The following is a 15,554-nucleotide window of genomic DNA, read 5'->3' as shown; positions in this document are numbered from 1 at the left end:
ACTGGTCTGGACTATCTTTTGTGCGTTTTAGTCTGTTCTTGTTGCAGGAGATCTGTACTGACATGGGCACTTTTTCTTTCTTCCTTTCTCTCCTTCTTTAATCAGAACATCATCACTAAGATATAATCATTACATGTGTTTGTTCAGAGCTCAGACCTGAAGTATCCATCTGAGAGTCAGTTCCTAGGTAGGTTGCTAAGAAGTTCAGGGTCCTCAAAGAAGAGAAAGGGGTCTGGGGCTCTTAAGGATAAAATGACAAACTTTTTTTTTCCCTACATTGCTTTGTCGTAGTCAATATAACAATATATCTTGCTTGAGGACACGTTTTTCCTTATCAAGAACCTTCTAACTAATCTTGTTATCTTAAGAAGTTTGTTGTAGGAGTGGGTCCAGTAGACCTTTCTACTGTTAGTTCTGAGTGAGTGAAGTTGCTCAGTCCTGTCGGACTCTTTGCGACCCCATGGACTGTAACCCAGCAGGTTCTTCCATCCATGGGATCTTCAGGCAAGAATACTGGAGTGGGTTGCCATTTCCTTCTCCAGGGGATCTTCCCGACCCAGGGATCGAACCCGGGTCTCCTGCATGGCAGGCAGATGCTTTAACCTCTGAGCCACCAGGGAAGCCCTAATAGTTAGTTCTAATCTTGTTAATTTAAGATGCGTGTTGTGCTAGTGGGTCTGGCAATAGTGTATAAGGCCTTGATAAGACTGGTGAGTGGGGGCACTCTCCAGCCCCCTTCTGATGTCTGTGTCAGAAGCTTTCTCTGTCCCCTTTAATACTTTAATAAAACTCTGCTACACAAACTCTGCTATCACTCTTGAGTATTAAAGCCTGGTCCCTGGTCTCAAAGTTAAATCTTCTTCTTCGGAGATCCTGAATCTGACATGGTTCACTGTAAGCTCTTACATCCTTTATGAACCCGATGATTGCCCTTTCAAGTCTGGCTGAAGCAAATCTTCACTCTTATAAGCAGATGCTCTCTGAGTTTATCTTTTGCTCTGAATGGTGTATTATGCTCTGATAGTTATACACTTTTTTTTTTTGAGGCTATCTTATAAAAAGGCCCTTGCTGCCTACTCTATCTAAAGCAATTATCTTCCTATTAGTAACTTAGTTCCTTTTACTTTCCTTCATGTCACAACCAAATGGAGATTCATTGTGTTTGCCTCTATGCTTTTGTCTGTTTCACTCCGTAGAATTTAAACTTCACAAAGGCAGGGGTCTTTTGTTTAATTGTACCATTCTCCCCAACACCTTATACTGTCAGACACACAATGAGGGCTCAAGGAATCTTCTGATGATTAATGGATTAATATCATTGTTTAGAGGCTTTCCAGGTAGCTCAGGAGTAAAGAAACCACCTGCCAATGCAGAAGACTCTAGTTTAATCCCTGGGTTGGGAAGATCCCCTGAAGAAGGAAATGGCAACTCATGCCAGTGTTCTTGCCTGGGAAATCCCATGGACAGAGGAGCTTGGCTGGCTACATTCCATGGAGTCCCAAAGGAGTCAGACATGAGTTAGCAACTGAACAACAATGTTGTTAATAAAACTAGGCAGAGATACTCAGTGAGGTAGTCAACTTAGTGAGTTGCTCATGTTTGTAAGTCATACCCGATCTTCTTTAGGACTTTAGTAGAGTATAAACCACAGAGAAATTTTCAGGGGTGCAGAGGTTTGGTTGGTGGCCCCTAGTAAGGGCCAGTGTACCTCCCAGGAAAATGGACATTACTTAAGGCAACTCTCTCAAGAAGTCAAGGTGTATTGCAAAACATTTCCAGCTCTCAGACTGGGCCAGCAGTAATGGGCATCTGGAAAGGACAGTAAGAATGCTGATTATCATCCATTGGGTTGAACCAGTCAGATAGTTCAAAAGCAATATTTTGAGCATCTTTTCATGTGTTTGTTAGCCATCTGTATGGCTCCTTTGGAGAAATGTCTATTTAGTTCTTTGGCCCATTTTTTGATTGGGTCATTTATTTTTCTGGAATTGAGCTGCAGGAGTTGCTTATATATTTTTGAGATTAGTTGTTTGTCAGTTGCATCATTTGCTATTATTTTCTCCCATTCTCATTACCAGAGAAATGCAAATCAAAACCACAATGAGGTACCATTTCACGCCAGTCAGAATGGCTGCGATCCAAAATTCTACAAGCAATAAATGCTGGAGAGGGTGTGGAGAAAAGGGAACCCTCTTATACTGTTGGTGGGGATGCAAACTAGTACAGCCACTATGGAGAACAGTGTGGAGATTCCTTAAAAAACTGGAAATAGAACTGCCTTACGACCCAGCAATCCCACTGCTGGGCATACACACTGAGGAAACCAGAAGGGAAAGAGACACGTGTACCCCAATGTTCATCGCAGCACTGTTTATAATAGCTAGGACATGGAAGCAACCTAGATGTCCATCAGCAGACGAATGGATAAGAAAGCTGTGGTACATATACACAATGGAGTATTACTCAGCCATTAAAAAGGATACATTTGAATTAGTTCTAATGAGGTGGATGAAACTGGAGCCTATTATACAGACTGAAGTAGGCCAGAAAGAAAAACACCAATACAGTATACTAATGCATATATATGGAATTTAGAAAGATGGTAACAATAACCCTGTATGTGAGACAGCAAGAGACACAGATGTATAGAACAGTCTTTTGGACTCTGTGGGAGAGGGAGAGGGTGGGAAGATTTGGGAGAATGGCATTGGAACATGTATAATATCATATATGAAACGAATCGCCAGTCCAAGTTCGGTGAATGATGCTGGTTGCTTGGGGCTGGTGCACTGGGACGACCCAGAGGGATGGTCCGGGGAGGGTGGAGGGAGGGGGGTTCGGGATGGGGAACACGTGTATACCTGTGGCAGATTCATGTTGATGTATGGCAAAACCAATACACTATTGTAAAGTAATTAGCCTCCAATTAAAATAAATAAATTTATGTTTTTAAAAAAGCAATATTTTTTAACTGTATATTTTCAGAGTACTTTTGTATTGTGATGTGTTACTTTGTATCACTTTCTTGTATTTTTTTATTATTCTATATTTTGTATTATTTTTGTATTATGTTTTCACTACTTTGGCCACCTGATGCAAAGCCAACTCATTGGAAAAGACCCTGATGCTGGGAAAGATTGAGGGCAGGAGAAGATAGGGGGTGACAGAGGATGAGATGGTTGGATGGCACCACTGACTCAATGGACATAAGTTTGAGAAAACTCCAGCAGACAGTGAAGGACAGGGAAGTCTGGCATGCTGCAGTCCATGGGGTTACAAAGAGTTGAACATGACTCGGTGACTAAACAACAAGAGTACTTTTGAGACTGAAAACTTATAAAAACTTTAATCAAAGCAGTGGTAGCCACAAAATTAAAAAAAAATAATAATATGCTTTGACTGTTATTAATAAAAGTGAGTGTTGTTTCATTTTCTTTGATAGTAATTTCTCAAACCATTTGGAGAAAGAAAATATGATGCCTGTTTATTAGGCAATAAATAAAACACTGAAAACCTGAAAGTGTACCCAAGCATGTTCATCTGTCCTTAAGAAGTGATTTTCCTGTCAAAAATTCATGATATGATACTTGGAACACTCAAGTTTGGCCAATAGCAAGGGATCTGCTTCTTTGATGAAGTAATACAGATCTGGATATTGTCACCATGGAAAAAAGTGATCCCTCCAAGTTTTCGCTATGAGGAAGCCAGTGCTTCGGACATGATGTTCCCTTCTCTTGAAGGAACATATTTTAAGTAGTGGAAAAGAAACTGCTGTTCCAGATTTGTTTTTAAAATAAATTAATATTTTACTTAAATTTCTGTATGACACATCCATGGTTAAACGAATATTGGGTCTGGGGTAAGGGATACAACTTCTATTGGTTTGGGATTGACAAGATGACAAATTTGTCTTTCATCTATTTGAGAACAAAAGATGAGCCATTGAAATTAAAAATTTTTTTAATCTGTACTAAATATAAGAAAAATAATTTTGCCTTAGTACATGAATTTCTCTTTTGGCAAACAAATTTTTATCAGGCATGTCTACCGTTTTGATTAAAATCATCTGGGAACTCTCAGTTATTCTCAAAAGCACCTTTTTTGATTTTGGAAGACCAGGATCATGCATCTTAAGAAGTAAGAAGTAAATATCAAGTAACATAGTTGTATTAACTTCCTATTATAGTATCTCTCACTGAATGCTATCCACAGTAGTAGGTTTGTATGCCTTTTGTTCTGAAGATCCCTTTATACTCTTGATAGTTTTAAAATGCAAAAATACACAATTATTACCATCCATTATCAGCCAAATGGATATCATCATCATGTGTCACAACTTCTGGAAAATTTCACTATACTTTTTTAAGAAGATGAGCATGAAAGAGACATGAAAGAGACCAATTATGTCTTAGTATTATTTTAACAAAGAATTGTGTCCACATAGATCTACTGAAAGACTCACAGTGGTTCCAGGACCAGACACTGAAAACAGTGTCATTAATTTGTTAAAGAAAGTCTAAGGAATTGACCAGAAGGCAGGAATTGAAGATTTCTGAAAATTGTTTCTTCTTTATTTCAATGCAGTAAATAAACTACAATTAATGTAGAATGAACTAAGAGGTATTATATGGCAAATGATTCAATATGGTATATTTATTCACCTTCTCTCAATATTAGTGAATATATTTCTTGTTAAATAATTTCTATTATCCTTTGTCACTTATAGCAAGTGTAAATGCTTAATTGGATAAAAGTTCACTTATTTAAATTATTAATAAGTTAATTATCCTTGCTGTTTGAATATTACAATTAGTTCATAATTAGTTTCCTAATCACAAGTATTATTTAAATACATTCTTTGTAGCACTCTAAATTGAGACATACACTTAATTTGTTTTCAAAGATTTTCATATCTGTTAGGGAAATAGATCAATACATAAACAGTCATGACACAAGACACACTTATCAGATTATCTACAACAAATATCTACTTGTACTATCAGGAAAACCATCTGGAGGGAGTAAACTTGTTACTCACACAATAAAATGGGTGCAACTTAGTATTAATAGTTCTGGTAATGAATTTGCATTCTCCTTAATGATCTTGGTGACTCAGACTTGTTACATCCTAAAAGACTCGGTTTCACAAGTGAGACTGGAAACAGACAATGAATTTTTGATTTAAATTTGATTTCTTTAGATTATTATAGGAAAAGATAGAGCTATTTTGAAATGTCTTTACCTAAGGTACAAGAGACTGATTTAATTTAGGGCTGGAACTGAAAGTCTGAATTCAGACAACACACATTCTTAATCAGTATATTACTCAGATGATTCAGGTGATAGAAAATAAAGTTCACTTGGCAGAGATTTCAAAGGAGGTTTAAGCCACACCAAAATGATGTAATAAATAATTTCTAAAGAAACTTTTCATGAGAAGAAATGTATCTGGCATTTATAACAAAGATGTGAACTAAAGTATTTCCTTAAGGTGTATGCACAAATTATTATAGATTGAATTTCAATCACAGTCAGGTTAGAAGATGAGAATTTAGAGGTTCAACAGTTATCCATCTTTAAGTGTGTTTTAAATGAAATACTATCCATTTAGGAAACTATCTAAAAAAGTCTATTCTTTGATGAATGTTTCCTAAGCAGATCAATGTAAACTAATCAAAATGTAACGCAGTTGAATTTTCAATGAAACATAGCATATTATAAATATTCTAAAAGAAATTGAACATATCCTATTATTTTAATATACACATAATGGACATCAGTTGATCTAGACTTCAGTCACATTGAAGATATATATATCTTCATTATACATTTCCATTGAACCTCACAACTTTAATGAAATGGAGGTATTATTACTACCAGTCCTAATTTAATTTTAAAGAGACTCATGGTAAATTACTCAATTTTCCTGAGCCTAAGTCACAGAGAAATAGGACTTAGATCTTCCAGCTTCATCATTAGTATAATCTTCCCTATCACACCACAAATTTGTCTAGACTGAGCGATCAATAAACCATCCTTTCTGGTTGTCTAGACTGAGTGATCAATAAACCATGCTTTCTGGTTCTTTTATGTGTTGGGAAAGAAAGCATTCCATGTTGCTTAACTTCATCAGTAGCCATACCCAAACCTATAACCTTAGCAGCCAAAGAAGAAGATTTCATCAATTTCTCCCCTGGATTTTTTTTTTTTTTAATTTGCTAGTAACTAATCTTGTATGTGTATGTGGTATATGTGTGTGTGAATAGCAAAGTTTTGTTTTCCATAACTAGACATAAAAAATTTAAAGTGTAAATGGAAAACATAGTTAAGTCAATTCATATCATGATTAAAAATAAATAGCAAATAAATCAACCAGAATAAATCCATGACAGGGCAATAATAGATCTGCAGTTTCAGCCATGGACCATGCTCTTCCAGTATTCCAAATGTTCCTGGAGGAATTAAGAGTGTCTCTCTTCCCTTAGTGAGAACTTGCCTGAACTAGCCTGAGATTTTTTATCATCCAAGAAAATTCCATTCTAGGAGTGAGACAGACTAGATAACTCTAAATTACCCACTATAAATTATCTTAGAGTGTAGATAGCCTTTCAAGACATTACTGACTATTCTGTTTATACCATCTGGTTTATACCATATGAAATTGTCATTATTTTTAGGTCAACATTAATTTGACAATTTCATATGGTTCAACTTAATACCTTCCTTGTATGATATGAACTTTGGGGTTCAAAGACCTTTACTCATATGTAAGCAATTGCCCTTGCTGACTAGGGCAAGTTAATTAACCCTCAAATGGACATGATTACAAGAGATAGGCCTTATAAAATTGTTGAAGATTGACTAAAACTATAGATATCTTTATATTTAGCACAGTGCTAGATAAAGTAGTACCCAATAAATAATAGGTTTTGCTGTTGTTCACTGTTCAGTTACTAAGTTGTGTCCAGCTCTTTGCAACCCCATGGACTACAGCATGCCAGGCTCCCCTGTCCTTCACTATCTCCCCAGATTTGCTCAAATTCATGTCCACTGAATTGGTGATGCTATCTAACCATCTCATCTTCTGATATCATAGGGCTAATATTACTGCTAAACTCCTACATTCTAACTTTGAAATTTACCTTCTATCTTCTCACTCAGTAAGACTTACTAATTACTCACCTCCATTTTTCACCTTCTGTCATGATTAGTTATGCAGTACAGTCACGGTGTTCTGAAAATACCTACCTGAATAAGCTTGGCTAGTACTAATATTCAATATTAGAATTTGGTCCTTAAGCCAATAATTCTTAATGTTGATGTCATATGTGACTTAGACAATAGAGCACATTTACACCTGGATTCATATGTACAAATTTTTGAGGCATTTATAAATGACTTTGCTTTTGATTTCCTCACAGAGAATGTTTTCAGTATTCCATAACAAAGTTAGATATAAGATACGTGATATTCTCCTAACTTCACTGCTACTTCCTCTTGGCCCTAGACAATCGAGAGTCTACACTTGTTCCTCTACTAGTTTCCCAGACATTATTTTATAATTGTTCCTTCAAATTCACAAGCAGTCTAGTGTGCATTTTCCCAGATATTGGTCTCTTCACATTTTTTCTCAGACTGCTATGTGACCCAGAGTGTAAATTCCTTGAGGTCGGGCTTTGTATTATTCATCTTTGTATTTGATTAGCACATCAATTCAGTTCAGTTCAGCCACTCAGTCATATCCTACTCTTTGCTACCCCATGGACTGCAGCACGCCAGGCCTCCCAGTCCATCACCAATTCCTGGAGTTTACTCAAATCATGTCCATCAAGTCAGTGATGTCCTCCAACCATCTCATCTTCTATTGTCCCCTTCTCTTCCTGCTGTCAATCTTTCCAAGCATCAGGGTCTTTTCCGATGAGTCAGTTCTTTCATCAGGTGGCCAAAGTATTGGAGTTTCAGTTTCAGCATCAGCCTTTCCAGTGAATATTCAAGACTGATTTCCTTTAGGATTGACTGGTTGAATCTCCTTGCTGTCCAAGGGACTCTCAAGAGTCTTATCCAACACCACAGTTCAAAAGCATCAATTCTTCAGCACTCACTGAAGAAACAGTGACAGATTTTATTTTGGGGGGCTCCAAAACCACTGCAGAAGGTGGCAGCATGAAATTAAAAGACATTTGCTCCTTAGAAGAAAAGTATTGACCAACCTAGACAGCATATTAAAATGCAGAGACATTACTTTGCCAATAAAGGTCTGTCTAGTCAAAGCTATTGTTTTTCCAGTAGTCATGTATGGATGTGAAAGTTGGACTATAAAGAAAGCTGAGCACCGAAGAATTGATGCTTTTGAACTATGGTGTTGGAGAAGACTCTTGAGAGTCCCTTGGAGACTGCAAGGACATCCAACTGGTCCACCCTAAAGGAGATCAGTCCTGGGTGTTCACTGGAAGGACTAAGGTTGAAGCTGAAACTCCAATACTTTGGCCACCTGATGTGAAGAGCTGACTCATTTGAAAAGACCCTGATGCCGGGAAAGATTGAGGGCAGGAGGAGAAGGGGACAACAGAGGGTGAGATGGTTGGATGGCATCACCGACTCAATGGGCGTGAGTTTGGGTGGACTCCAGGAATTGGTTTTGGACAGGGAGGCCTGGCGTGCTGCAATTCATGGGGTTGCAAAGAGTCGGACATGACTGAGCAACTGAACTGAACTGAACTGAATGGCTTATTAACAATGTCAACATTTTTACCTGAAACCAGAATATTCATCCAGCATTTAGTCTAGAACATGTATCTTGTTCTTTGCCTAGATTTCTGTTTTGAGCAGCTGCCCCAGTCTTATTCCTGGTTGATTAGAGTGCATCTTCTTGTTACAACTTGGGGTAACATTCCGTCTTAGAACTCTCATCTTTCAATTTCTGTGCTTTGATTATCAAAGAAATATTAATACAGCAGTGTTAAATTCAACTGACAGTGCAGTCATCAGAAAGAAAAGAAAGCAAGTAAACAGGCAAATAACTGAGCCAAATAATCAAAGGCTACATACCCAGCCAGTTTGTTGTTCTTGGTTGTGGTGATGTTATTTATATATATCCTGAGAGATTCAACAATGGTGGCACATACTCTTGACCCTGTATAACATATCTTGGAAATTCAATTGGCTTAAAATTTCTGCCTTGAAAGCCAGCAAAGTAATATTTTTCTAAATTTTACTACTTCTATTTGTTGTTCAGTCACCCAGTCATGTCTGACTCTTTGCGAACCCAGGGACGGCAGCACACCAGGCCTCCCTGTCCCTCACCGTCTCCCAAAGTTTGCCCAAGTTCATATCCATTGCTTTGATGATGCCATCCAGCCATCTCATCCTCTGATGCCCTCTTCTCTTTGTGCACTAAATCTTTCCCAGCCTCAGGGACTTTTCCAATGAGTTGACTGTTTGCATCAGATGACCAAAGTACTGGAGTTTCAGCTTCAGCATTAGTCCTTCCAATGAGCATTCAGCATTGATTTCCCTTAAGGCTGATTCATTTTATCTCTTTACTGTCCAATGGACTTCCAGGAATCTTCTCCAACACCACAGTTTGAAGGCATCAATTCTTCGGAATGTTACTACTTACTATTAGTAAAATTTCCTTAAGTTTGTCTAGGTTAAACCACCTAGACATTTAGAGGGTAAAAAAAAAAATTCTTTGATTGACTATAAAAAATTCTTCAGATTTTAGAGTACTACAAATCATATAAGATATTCAGCTTTAAAAGAGCATTATAAATTTCTTTGTTTTAATCCCACAGGAATCTTTACCTTATGTAACAGTCAATTAACAGACTTTTAATGCTTAAATGAATTGGGTCATTTCAGAAGCTCAGTCACCTTACAGCATGATGCATTTCCTTCCTCCCTTCCTTCCTTTCTCTCCTCCTTCCTCCCTTCCTTCATCTTCTTTTCTTTTTTTCCCACAGATCATATACGTAGAATTTAGGGTCTCTCACATTTTATAACATCAAAAAGTGTTTATAGCTAAATTCATTTATTAGTTCTAAATTATTCTTCTAGAACTAAGCAGAAAAGACCTAATTCTTTTTCAATGTGATAATTCTTCAATAAATAAATCTAAAAAAATTAAAATGTTTATATATATTTACATATATCTTATAATTTGTTCTCCTTTTTTCTTGCTAAATACCACACTTCACCTTATTAATTTAAAAGATCATCATCAACCTACCATTGTCCCATGTGCCACCAGAGGAAAGGAGTTCCCCATGCTTGAATATTAAATTTGAACAAATCTGAACCTTAAAAAGTTAAATTCTCACATTACTTTTCAAGAATATGAGCTTTATATTTTATTTAAACTCTTATTTTCTACTATTATATAATGTCATAAAAGAATTATACTCTCCCTCACCAATAACTAAATAGCATTTATATAATTACCAGATGTAAATATGTTTTACATATTTACATATCATAAAGCTATTTTCAGTGATACATGAAATAATCTATATAAAGCATTTAGCACATTACCTGATATATAAAAAGTGCTCAATAAATATTAGCTACTAATATAATATTTACTAATTATTCTAAAGTTATTTTGTAGACGTTAAACATGAAGGGGTAGTTATATGAAACTTTCTAATTTATTGATGTTTTTGAAAGGCATGTGATAGTTGATTCCTGGCTAATGCATTTATCCTTAGCTGTGATTGACTGAAAGGTGTACAGAAGCAGAGTAATCTCATGGTACAGAGAAAATAATTCTGATTTCAATGTTAAATAGCAAGTGAATCAGCTAGTTAATGGCATGATCAAACAGACCCGGAAATACCAGTCACTCCTATCACAGCATGAAGACTGATGTGTTTACAGCTGGAAATAATGCACACATTGTTCTTGAAACCACTCCATTGCCACAAAATATCACTAAGGACTAGACAGTTTAATCCTCCTCATCATGTATGCTTTGTCTGGTACTATGGGGAAAATAATACAAAGTTTAATAAGTAGTTAATATTAAGTCAAAAGAGCAGACAAAGAATGCTTTTCATGGTGTTATCTGCTTAATTTTAAATCTTGGTGTGATCTCTTTTTACAGAGATAGGTTGTTTGTTTAGCTTGTACTCTTTACTTATATATTTTAAAACATGTAGACCATTTTAGAAATATAGTATTTGAGATTATATTTTAACTTTTTATTCATGTGAATAAATTTGAATCAGTTTAGTTCAGTCACTCAGTTGTGTCCGAGTCTTTGAGACACCATGGACTGCAGCACGGCAGGCCTCCCTGTCCATAACAATCTCCTGGAGTTTACAGAGAAATCTTCTGGACCTAACAGAAGCAGAAGGTATTAAGAGGAGGTGGCAGGAATATACAGAAGAAGTATACAAAAAAAGCTCTTCATGACCTAGATAACCACGATGGTGTGATCACTCACCTAAAGCCAGAATAAAGTCAAGAGGACCTTAGGAAGCATCCTGATGAACAAAGCTAGTGGATGTGATGGAATTCCAGTTGAGCTATTTCAAATCCTGAAAGATGATGCTCTGAAAGTGTTGCAGTCAATATGCCAGAAAATTTGGAAAACTCAGCAGTGGCCATAGGACTGGAAAAGGTCAGTTTTCATCCCAATCCTGAAGAAAGACAATGCCAAAGAATGTTCAAACTACTGCACAATTGCACTCATCTCACATGCTAGCAAAGCAGTGCTCAAAATTCTCCAAGCCAGGCTTCAATAGTATGTGAACTGTGAACTTTTGGATGTTGAAGCTGGATTGAGAAAAGGCAGAGGAACCAGAGATCAAATTGCCAACATCTTCTGGACAATCGAAAAAGCAAGTGAGTTCCAGGAAAACATCTACTTCTGCTTTATTGACTATGCCAAAGCCTTTGACTGTGTGGATCACAACAAACTGTGGAAAATTCTTAAAGAGGTGGTAATACCAGAACATCTGACCTGCCTCCTGAGAAATCTATATACAGGTCAAGAAGGAACAGTTAGAACTGGTCATGGAACAACAGACTGGTTCCAAGTCAGGAAAGGAGTACGTCAAGAGTGTATATTGCCACCATGCTTATTTAACTTATATGCAGAATATATCATGTGAAATGCTGGGCTTCATGAAGCACAAGCTGGAATCAAGATTGCTGGGGGAAATATCAGTAACCTCTGATATGCAGATGACACCACCCTTATGGCATAAAGCGAAGAGGAGGTAAAGAGCCTCTTGATGAAAGTGAAAGAGGAAAGTGAAAGAGTTGGCTTAAAACTCAACATTCAGAAACTAAGATCATGGCCGTTTGGTCTCATCACTTCATGGAAAATAGATGGGGGAAACAGTGACAGACTCAATTTGGGAGGGGGGATGGGCTCCAGAATCACTGTAGATGGTAACTGCAGCCACAAAATTAAAAGACATGGAAGAAAAGCTATGAACAACCTAGACAGCATATTAAAAAGCAAAGACATTACTTTGCCAACAAAGGTCTGTCTAGTCAAAGCTATGGTTTTTCCAGTAGTCATGTGTGGATGTGAAAGTTGGACTATAAAGAAAGCTGAGTTGAAGAATTGATGCTTTTGTACTGTGGTGTTGGAGAGGACTCTTGTGACTCCCTTGGACTGCAAGGAGATCCAACCAGTCCATCCTAAAGGAAATCAATCCTGAATATTCATTGGAAGGACTTATGCTGAAGCTGAAACTCCAATACTTTGGCCACCTGATGAGAAGAACTGACTCTTTGGAAAAGACCTTGATGTTGGAAAAGATTGTAGGTCGGAGGAGAAGGGGATGACAGAGGATGAGATGGTTGGATGGCATCACCAACTCGATGGACATGAGTTTGAGTAAACTTCAGGAGTTGGTGATGGACAGGGAAGCCTGGCGTGCTGCAGTCCACAGGGTCACAAATAGTTGGACATGACTGTGCGACTGAACTGAATGACTGAGTTAATAAAAAGTATAGTAACATCCAATATTTTTGAGCAGTTACTAAATGTTAGGGAATGTGTCAAGTGCTTTACACAAATTATATCCTATATCCCTGAAAATATGTCTGTAATGCAAATTGCACTATTACTTTGAGAGTAACATATAAATTTCTATTTATTGAGGAGCTCATTCTCTTAATTGACAATTATAGCATTAGGGAAAATTAGGATTTAAAATTAGGATTTTTTTTTTTTAATTAGGATATAAAGGTCATCTACTTGTAACCCTATTGTGAGGTTTAAACCTTTTGTACACCGTCCCTTCTAAGTGTTGTTCAAGTTTAGTATTTCAGGTATGAGAAACTAACTGCCTCTTTATAGGGCTCACCCTATCTCAGAACAGTTTTAGCTGTTACAGAACTATTTTAAGTTCACCCAAATTCTGCTTTTCTTTAATTTCCTTAGTTGTCTGTTTTCTAGAAGCAAGACAGGACTTGTTAGATCAAGTCTTAAGAAATGTACACTGTGCCCTGTACTGATGTCTAAGACATTTCTTTCCCAGACATAACTTCCCAAGTTCTATTCATTGTTCTGTATGTGACCTATGCCATCACTTCACTCTTTTAGAAGCTCTTCTGTGAGTCATCTCTGGATTTGTCTCTCCTTATCTTAAAGACTGCGTAGTAGGGTAGCTGCTGGTGAGATCAGCAACACAGATTTTTGTTGTCTCTTGTTGTCTCTCTCTTACCCTCTCTGAGTTTAACAACTTATCTAAATTTCCCTTTGTTGTAAAGTAAGGATGAAATTAGTCTCTTTCTCATAGACTTGCTGTCATGTTTCAAGGAGATATTTCACATAACATCCTCAGAATAGTTCTTGGAACATGGAAAATATTCAGCAAACGTTTTGTATTAGTTTTAATACTATTAGCATGAAAACTCTAATCATAAATACTATTTTCAAGGTTTGATCTTCCCATAGCATAGTGGCAATTTCATATAGTCTGTCTAATGTATCTAAAATGGAGTTAGTTTTTGAGAACCATGGAGATTAAAATTATAGATTGTATATATTAATGAATACATATGTGTATTTATATATGCAATTGTATGCCTATATAATCTGTGTGTTATTAGGATTGAACCCAAGTCTCCTGTCTTGCAGGTGGATTCTTTACCATCTGAGGTCCCAGCATACTTGAAATTTAAAAGAACAAAATTGGTATAAATACATGTACTAGTATACTTGCACCTATCCAACAATCCCAAATAAAAATATCGATTCTCTAAAACTGTACATTTTTCAGATTTACTTTTTCCTTACTTAGTAATATAAAATTCCACTTACAAAGGTGGTATTGATACAAAAACGTCACTACTGTTGTCAAAGTCCTTTATTTCCCAGGACAGAACCAATGGTACACTTCTAAAGTCTCCCCACATCAAACTTCATCTTGATCTCATTGAGCTGTCTAGGTTGTGTTCATCTGAACTATTTTGTAGGTGAATTGTCTTATATTGTCTAACTCACATAACTACTGCTCACCCATCCTGAGCTCTTTCCGGGTTTGCTGTTAACACAAGAGATACTACTCCTTAACTCAATGTTTTATCACATTCCTCAGCTAAGATATCATTACTAACACTCCTCTCTTTGGGTTATCAATAGATATTTAATCTTGACACAAATATATATAAAATCCCCTATTATTTGAAATCATTCTTAGAAATAAATTTTCAGCACTTCTCGCTGATACCCACAATGTATGTAGAACACTCCATCTGAGTTGGGAGTGGGAGGTTAAGGAGTAGGATGGAATTCTGGGCTTTGCTTTTGAGACACAAAAATTTCAATTAAAGAGACAGGAATGCAAACTAATTTAAACTGAACACAGAGATTGTCTGGTTGACTTCTTGAGATAAGGAGAAGGTAGTTTCAAAACTGGGAGCTGCTCTCATGGCATTAGGATAATAGAGAAAATTGTACGAGAAGTCAGAGTATGAAACCATATTTTCATATGTGCGTTGGAGCAGAAATACACAGGGACCAAGGTAGTTAGGGTTGCCAGTGCTCAGAGATTAATCAGAGAAGGCTTCAAAAAGGATATTGGCACTGATAGAGGTATTTATACGTATGGTGATGTTACCAAATTGATTGACCTGACTTCCTCTGGGGTCCCAGTCCAGGCTGAGACCCCCCCACTGTTTTGGTTATGGAGATTCTATTCCCAATCAGATTCTCAACACCAATTTGGAAACCAATGCTGAAAATGGAACAGTATAAACTTAATTCAGTGGTAAAAAATAAAACAAAACAAAAAAACAGAGAAGCAGGGATCTACTTCAAAAATCAACTTTGCAATCCATTTTAGGTAGAGAGACACCAAATATGTGGGAGAGTTGAAGTAAATCTGAGGGATTTGGAAAGAGTGGGAGTACTAGTTATGAGTTATTCAAGAAGGGGGTGTGATTTAGACCTGAAACTGATACAATTCTCCTCTACAGTTCCAATGTGGGCTTTCCCAATTATTGTCATGGCAACTGTCAATTGTCACAGAGCTGGTGGGTGTGTCATTTAACATGTTCATGCATTATCATCATAAAGAGGATCCGGATATAGT

At 36.8% G+C, this 15,554-nt stretch overlaps 1 non-coding gene across 1 annotated transcript; it reads right to left on the bottom strand.

Annotated features, from left to right (window-relative positions):
- Positions 1-548: 548 nt before the first annotated feature.
- TRNAG-GCC lies at positions 549-620 on the bottom strand. The gene has a single exon. It is a non-coding gene; the product is annotated as a tRNA-Gly (tRNA).
- Positions 621-15,554: the final 14,934 nt, after the last annotated feature.

Source organism: Bubalus bubalis, chromosome 1 (genome assembly GCF_019923935.1).
Source record: "Bubalus bubalis isolate 160015118507 breed Murrah chromosome 1, NDDB_SH_1, whole genome shotgun sequence".
Taxonomy (NCBI): Eukaryota; Metazoa; Chordata; class Mammalia; order Artiodactyla; family Bovidae; genus Bubalus; species Bubalus bubalis.
The sequence above is the reverse complement of the archived record's forward strand: the minus strand, read 5'-3'. Positions and strand labels throughout refer to the sequence as shown.